The sequence below is a fragment of the Molossus molossus genome, unplaced genomic scaffold (genome assembly GCF_014108415.1).
Source record: "Molossus molossus isolate mMolMol1 unplaced genomic scaffold, mMolMol1.p scaffold_m16_p_2, whole genome shotgun sequence".
NCBI classification, from domain to species: domain Eukaryota; kingdom Metazoa; phylum Chordata; class Mammalia; order Chiroptera; family Molossidae; genus Molossus; species Molossus molossus.
Window position 1 is genome coordinate 127,476,629 of NW_023425355.1, and position 8,760 is coordinate 127,485,388.

The window sequence follows — 8,760 nt, forward strand, 5'->3', positions numbered from 1 at the left end:
ATTGAGGAATTATTTTTTCAAGTATAAAGGGTTCACCCTGTAGTTGTCTCGGCCTCAAGTCTTCAGACTGCATTAGTCAGAAATAACTTTTTGCCAACCACATTTATTCCTGCCGTAGGTGAAGGCCATTTTCTCAAAGTGATTAGCTGGCAGTAGTACTCAATCCATTTATCCTTCTTAGGCTCCCCTATTGTAATGCATTGCAATACTCTCCCTTCTCTGTGAAGCTACAAATAGTCAGTAGCTGTGAGAACTTGAATTTGGAGTTTCTTAAAAATGAAAGTCTGAGACCTAATGAAATTGCTCCAACATAATGTTGGGAATGTTTTGGAAAATGTAGTGTTCTTCATTTTCTTGAGTGGTTTGCTTGGCAGATGTTGTATTTTAACTGATCACAAGCCAGGGAAAATGATTTGAATGTCACTGAATAATTAATTAGAATATAGAAGTCTTAGCCAATGCAGTGTTCAAAAGTTATTACCTAAATAACTCAGGCCCCTACATTTTGCATTACCTCAGTCTACCTTTGGATAAGCTGACCTGCACAAACTAGAGTTTTCAAAGAACATTTTCACACTAATAACATAAATGGATTATTTCATAACAATTTCATCAAATGAAAACACTCTATTTGATGTAGAATCTTTATGTTTTGACATTATTTTATTATAATATGTCAGCATGCTTTTCTCTAAGTCATGTCAGTTTCTAACATTATATACATAATTTTGTTTTCCCTTAGGGAGTTACTTCCATTCTGAAGGTTTTAGTCCTATATTAAGAAGACTGTTTATGAGTTTAATTAAAACTTCCTTTAGCATAGCATGTAAAATTCAATACTTCATTCTGGCTTCATTGCTCTAAAAATTGACATTCTCTGAGGTTTCAGTGAACTCAATTTATAATTTACTTTGAAAATGATGCTCCCTAAACATATTAATATTACTGAGTAACTATATATTTTAGTTAGACTTATTTCTGTTGAAAGTGACACAAAACAGCTAAAATTAGCCTTAGCAAACAGAAATGAGCAGTCTTGGGAAGATGCAAAGACCAGGTATGGCTTTTCAGAAACTCAGGAATATCTCTGGTCTTCAGATTTCTTTTCTCTATCTCTTCATTCTACTTCTTCTGGGTGGGTATCATTGAAAGTAAGTTCTCACCAGGCTGAAAATGAGAAACTATCATCAAGAAAAGATAGAATAAATAGCAGATAGATAAAAAATGTTTAATCTGTTTAGAAACAGATTTTTTTTTTTAAGTCTTCAGAAGTGTTTCCAGTTTAAGGCTGCCAATTTGGAATACGGGAGGGAAGAGAGGCCTAAACTTTGATGCGAGTTTCATTTGTGTGTTTGTTGCATGAAATCAAAGTCCTAACTAAACTAAGAAATTTAGAAATAATTTATAACATCAGGGAAGATTTTAAGAAGCACTCGATAAACAAACAAAATAAAACAGAACCGAGGAAGAGTAGTAGCAACAAAGCAAACAGAAATTTAAAAATCACTATGAAACAAAGATGGAAGAGTTATGAAACTGGACTAGAGGAACTTGTTTCTCGGTATCTTTTTCAGAAATATTGGGTAGGGGATTTAGACTAAGTAACCCTCAAAAATTAAATAATTATTCTACAAAAACATAAAATAAAATAAACACTAAAGTGCTGAGAATGAAACTCATCTGTGACCAAGTATAACTTGTCAACAGGAAGCTCTATAGATAATCAAAGTTACATTAAACAGTAAGCATAAATGTTTCCTATCACTGATTTGTCAAATACATGGATTTTTTCCCCTTATTGTCTGATATCACTTTTTTAGTGATAGAGTAAAGCAATACACATATTTTTAAAAATAGCTTGGCCAGTGTGGCTCAGTGGTTGAGCATCGACCCATGCACCAAGAGGTCACTGGTTCGATTCTTGGTCAGAACACATGCCCAGGTTGTGGGCCAAATCCCCAGTCGGGGGGCGGGGCATGCAGGAGGCAGCCAATCGACGTTCTCTCTCATCGATGTTTCTATCTCTCTCTCCCTCTCCTTTCCTCTCTCTCTATATCAATAAAGGAAAAAAAAAGGATTTCTCTTTTTAAAAATCATCCCAAATTCAATAAGAAAACATGACAAACCGAATTGATATTTAATTTGACTATTAATGAAGTTGAACATCTTTTCATGTGTTTTGATTATATTTAGACCTTATTGTTTTTATGACATTGATTTTTAAAAATTGATTTATAAGATTTGTATGTCTTGATTATATTAACCTATGTCTATCATATATGCTGCAATATTTTATCTTGCTTTAAAAAAAAAAAAAAAAAAGCATTTCTGATACCTGTCTTCAGGATGATCTCTTGTGGGCATTTTTAGAGCAGCAGAACTGCAGACTGTGTGCCCCACACTGTCTCCTGTGAAAGCCTGAGCTGGCTGTGTAGCTTTCTCCCTTTGTCTCACAACCATGTCCACCAACAAGAATGCTAACTCAAGAGCTGCCTGCCTTAACAGACTCAAGGACAAGGGAAAAGATAGTACAGAAATGAAGTATGGCTGAAGAAACATTAATGTGGAGCTGAGGAAAGCTAAGAAGGACAACTAGATGCTGAAAAGGAGAAATGTCAGCTTATCTACTGATGATGCTATTTCTCCACTGCAGGAAAACTGCAACAACCAGGGCACTGTAAACTGGTTTGTTGACCAAAGGCACAAATAACAACAATTTGGAAAGCCAGTTCTAAGCTACTTAAACTGCTAAGAAACTGCTTTCTAGGGAAAAGCAGCCACCCATAGGTAACATAATCCAGGCTGGTTTGATATGTCTTTCTTGGGAAGAACTGATTATAGTACCATTCAGCTTGAATCTGCTTGGCCCCCACTAACATTGTGTCCAGGACATCAGAACAGACAGCTGTCTGACAGGACCAGATACAGCAAGTAGTGAATCATGAATTAGTTCCATTCTTCACTGACGTTCTCTCTAAGCCAGCCTGTAAGACACAAAAGGAAGCTATATGGGCTGTGACCAATCATACAAGTGGTGGAACAGTTGAACAGATTGTATATCTCGTTCATTGTAGCATAATAGAACCACTGATGAACTTCTTAACTGGGAAAGATACCAAAATTTTATGGTTATTCTGGATGTCATTTCAAATATTTTTCAGGCTGCTGAGAAAGTAGGTGAAACTGAGAAACTTAGTATGATTGAAGAATGTGGAGGTTTGGACAAAATAGAAACCACAAAACCATGAACATGAGCCTGTGTACAAAGCTTCATTAAACTTGATGGAGAAGTATTTCTGTAGAGGAAGAGGAAGATCAAAATGTTGTGCCAGAAACTACCTCTGAAGGATGGCACTACTGGGAACTTTAACTGTTAGATTGTACAGCTGAGGCATAAATTTGTTTGTGGTATACTGTGTTTGATATAGGTTTGTCTTATTGTTTCCCTACTAAGAACTCTTTTTCAGGGTGGTTTGTTATTGTAATACTTTTTACAACAAAGCTGTACTTGAACAGTTTCAAACTGTATATACTGTATGAAGCTTCTCCTCTCAATGGATTTCTTATTTCTATGTGGAATTTCATATCTTGCAGCATCCTTTAAATTAAGATTAATTTTTTTTAAAAAATTTCTCTTATGGTCTTGTTTTGGATAATAGGTAAGAAAAGCCTATTCAGTCTGTGACCTGCTCCTATCCTATCTAGCCCTTTACTATTTTTATGCACAGGGCTTCTCAATTTTCTTTCACTCCTAGCCCCCAGAAACCTGTGTTTGAAAACTTCCCTCAGGCCACAGAACTGCTTCTCTTGAACAGAGAGGGCCAGAATTTCCTGGAAATTTATGACCTCCAAGATATGGTCCTTAACTACTGAAGGCTGGCTGGCTGGTTGCAGGGGTATAAATACTCCAGCTTCTTTACCCTCTGGTTGAGACAACTCTAGGTGTGGTCTATATTGTATCCAAAGGATGGTAACTTTTACATTAATTCAGAGTTACTCCCTGTGGAACTTTGCTTGACATATTCACTTTTGGGGGACCTTACCCTACCCCACTTCTTTCTATTTACTTACCATTTTTTCATTGTTCGTTTATTTGGTTTTCCACTGAAAAGACTTCCTAATAAACAACTTTTATGCAAAGTTTTATCTTGGGGTCTGCTTTTGGAAAACCAAACTGAGAACTAGATGTATCCTTTAGGCTAACAATGTCTTAGATGGCAGGATGCATCCAAGATTAAGTCTTATTTCATTATATTTTTTTCATGATAGTATTTTTTGGAGGTTATTTGTCCCAAATAGAGATATTTTCCCCTCATGGCTAATAATCTTGTGATTTTTATATTGATAAAAAGGCAAGGATTAATTACATGAAAGAGGACCTTTTTATCCACTTGGGAAGGAGACATACTGACTGGAATCACTTCTTTATCTTGAAAGCTTCCAGAGCCACAGCCATCACCTTAATAAGAACACGCCAGACTGATAAAATACGACTTGCAAATCCATTTTTTTTAGTGAAAGAATATCATGGTTCCTATCAATTCAGTTTATAAACTTGAGCTCTAATTCATGCCCTAGAAGTATGTAATTTTATATGTAAAATAACCAAACAGGAATATTTGAAGTGAAACGATAAATTAATGGGTTTGGCAATGATTATGCAAACAAAAATAAATCCCAGGAATTTTCTTTCATAACATAAACGGTTCTAAAATAATAAAAATGATTTTAAAATATTTTGACAAGCAAACATTCTCCTTTTCAATCTCCACTATTATTCAGTATTTTTAGAAAACAAAACCATAACCCCAAACAACTACTTACTGGCAAAATACTTGAGTCTGTCAGAATTTGATATGCTCCAGCTGAACTACACTCTCTGACTTCCAGTTTGTCTTTGCTCTTTCACCGTTGCACATAAGCTATCTAGTCTTGTGTCCTTCTCTGCCTAATTCTCTTGGATATTATAAAACAGGCCTTTGAAACTATCATTGGGCTTATTATTTTTCCCTATAGTTAACCTTGGTGTCCTCTGTCTTTTTGCTTCATACATTTATTTATTTTCAGATTATTAAAATAAATAGTTTATACATTCACTCACTGAAACTCACGTAAAATTTAACCTAGTTGTTGCTTACCAGACGAGAAAGGATTTTTTTTTTACTTATTCCTAATAATCAAATAATAATAATAATAAAAACAAATAACCACTCACAGAACAAAAATCACTAGATCAATATCTGTACCTGTCAAGAGAAAGTTAATACACTTATTATTATCAGTAGCCTAGTATCTTTCCTTTAATACTCCTCCTCTCCCATCACCCCCATCATGGACCTTTTAATCATTGATGCTGGCTAGTCCACCTGCAGTTCTCAGACCAGAAGCATCTGGAAGTATCACTGGGAAGCTGGATAGAAATTTGGAATACTTGGCTCTCCCCAGACATACTAAATCAGGATCCAAATTTTAACAAGATTTTCCAGTAGATTCAAATGTACATTAAACTTTTAAAAGTACTGTAGAAAGATCCAAAATGGCAGTGGAGTAAATGGAAGCTACACGAACCATTCCCAGGATGAAACTGGAATTACAACTAAACTCAAGTCATCTGGAAAAACAACAACAACAACAACAACAACAACAACAACAACTGAAAAGCAGCTGGAGAGAACCCTTTATAACCTGGGATGTAAAGAAGACCCCAAATTGAGACTGGTAGGAGCTTCAGAAGCACAAGAGGACTGGCTGGGTGCCCAGGCGGAGTAGCTGGGGCTGTCTTAGCTGTGAGCAGTTCCCTCTGAGAAGTCGGGGATTAAAAGCCCAAGTTGGTTCCCCAAAACAGAGTGGCAGAATGGGGGGGGGGGCGCAGAAGCAACTGCCCCTCCCTCAGAAATGTAATACCACCTGGCCCAGAGAAGTGCAACCTGAGGCTCATTAACAGCCAGAGAATGCCAGGAAGCCAGTAGCAGAGATGAGATTTTGAAGGCTTTGAGCCTTGGGCTTGACTCTCAGTGTTGGATGTCCTGGTTTTGGGGACAGAGCTGTGAAGGTTAAGACCTGGATACCTGCACTGAACCAATAAGCCACATGGCAGAAACCATTTTCTTTCCAAAGCAACTTTAGCCCAGGGAAAAGAAATTGCCCCACCTCCTGTAAATCTTCTTACCCTGCCCACCTGAGAAAATTTTCATTCAGCTGAGCACTACAACCTGAGGCTCATTAAGTAAGTGAGACTAATAGCCTGCAGGCAAAAGCTCTCTGATAGTTGAATCTTTGTTTGCCCTGCAACTCTACCCAGGAAACTAAGACTAGACATTGATGTTTGGCATGGTCCTTTCTATATTCATCCAAATGCAGCAGAGGGAGCCACAATCAGTGAAACACTGACACTCACAGGGAAAATTTTGCAGGCTCCAAACCCTGATTAGACAGCAAAGATGGTGAAACAAAGAAACAAATCCCAAATCAAAGAACAAGACAATTCTGCAGATGAAGGGCTAAATAAAATGGAGTTAAGCAAGTTATCAGTAGAGTTCAGAGTAATGATGACGAGGAAGCTCAACAGCATGATTAAAGATTTGGAAAGATTGAAAATCAACCAACTGGAAATAAAAATCCACCAAGCAAAAATGGAGAATAACATAGCAAAAAGAAAGAACACATTGGAAGGAATAAACAGAAGATTAGAGGAAGTCAAGAGTAAGATCAATAAATTAGAAGACAAGGTAGAAAGAAATCACCTAATTAGAAAAGGAAAAAAAAAAAAAAAACAATTAAAAAACAAGAGGACAGTTTAAGAGAGCTGTGGGACAACATAAAATGAAACAACATCCAAAACTGGTAGGATAGAAGGTTAGAATCCCACAGTTGAAGAAGAAAATGAACAAGCGTTAGAGCATATATTTGAAGAAGTAGTTGCAGAAAACTTCCCTAACTTGGTGAAAGAAAAAAGCATACAAGTTCAGGAAGTACAGAGAGCCGCAAGTAAGAAGAACCCAAAGAAGCCCAAACCAAGACACATCATAATGAAAATGCCAAAAATTAAAGACAAAGAGAGAATCTTAAAGGCATCAAGAGATAAGCAATAGGTTACCTACAAAGAAACACCCATAAGGCTATCAGCTGACTTCTCAACAGAAACACTACAGGCCAGAAGGAACGGCATGAAATAATCAAGGTAATGAGAAACAAGGATCTGAATCCAAGACTACTCTATCCAGCAAGGCTATCATTAAAAATTAAAGGTGAAATAAAGAGCTTCCCTGACAAAAAAAAAAAAAAAAAAAAAAAAAAAAGCTAAGAGAATATATTAGCACCAATCCTGTGCTGCAAGAAATGTTAATAGGTCTGCTGTAATAAGTATAAAAAATAGAGAGAGAGCCCTGGCCGGTTTGGCTCAGCGGTTAGAGCGTCCGCCTGCGGTCCGGAGAGACCCGGGTTCGGTTCCCGCTAAGGGCACGTACCTCGGTTGCAGTTTGTCCCCGGCCCTGGTTGGTCGTGCGGGTGGCAGCCACTCGATGTGTCCCTTTCACGTCGATGTTTCCCTCTTTCTCTCTCTCCCTCCCACTCTGTCTGTACAAAAAATGGAAAAATGTCCTCGGATGAGGATTAAAAAAAAAAAAAAAAAAAAAAAAAAATAGAGAGAGAAACATAGCCATAATAAATAAAAATGGCAATAAATAAGTACATATCAATAACCTTAAATGTATATGGATTAAATTTTCCAATCAAAAGATGCAGAATAATTGAATGGATAGGAAAGCATGACTCATATATATGTTGTTTACAAGACCCACCACAGAACAAAAAACTCACAAATGTTGAAAGTGAAGGAATAAAAAAAATATTAACAAGGAAATGGAAATGAAAATAAAAAAAAGCTAGGGTAGCAATACTCATATCTGACAAAATAGACTTCAAAATGAAGTCCAAAACTAGAGACCAAGAAGGCCACTATATAATATTGAAAGGATTTATCCAATGAGAGGATATAATCCTGGTAAACATATATTTATTTACCCAATATAGGAGCACCAAAATATATTTCAAAACTCCTGGAGGACTTCAAAGGAGAAATTGACAGCAATACAATCACAGCAGGGGACTCAACATCCCAATGACATCTCTAAATAGATCCTCTAGTCAAAAAATTAACAAGGAAACAGATACTCTAAATGATGCACTAGATCAAATGGATAAATATTTACAGAGAATTGCATCCCAAAACTAAAGAATTTACATTCTTCTCAAGTGCACATAGGACATTTTCAAAAATAGACCACATGTTAGAAAACTAACTAAGTCTCTACAAGCTCAAGAAGACTGAAATTATATCAAGCATCTTCTCAGATCACAATGGCATGAAACTAGAAATCAAGTGCAACAAGAACATGCAAAGACATTTGAATGCACGGAGGCTAAATGGCATATTATTAAACAATGAATCGGTTAACAAAGAGATCAAGGAAGAAATTAAAAATTTCCTGGAAACCAATGAAAATAAACACACAACAACATAAAATCTATGGGATACATCAAAAGCAGTTCTGAGAAGGAAGTTCATAGCACTACAGGCCTACCTAAAGAAACAAGAAAATTTTCTAATGGACTATCTAACCTCACAACTTAAAGATATAGAAAGCAAACAAAAAGAAAACCCCAGAGCAAGTAGAAGGAAGGAAATAGTAAAGATCAGAGCAGAAATCAATGACATGGAGAACAAACAAACAAACAAAAATTCAAAGGATCAATAAAACA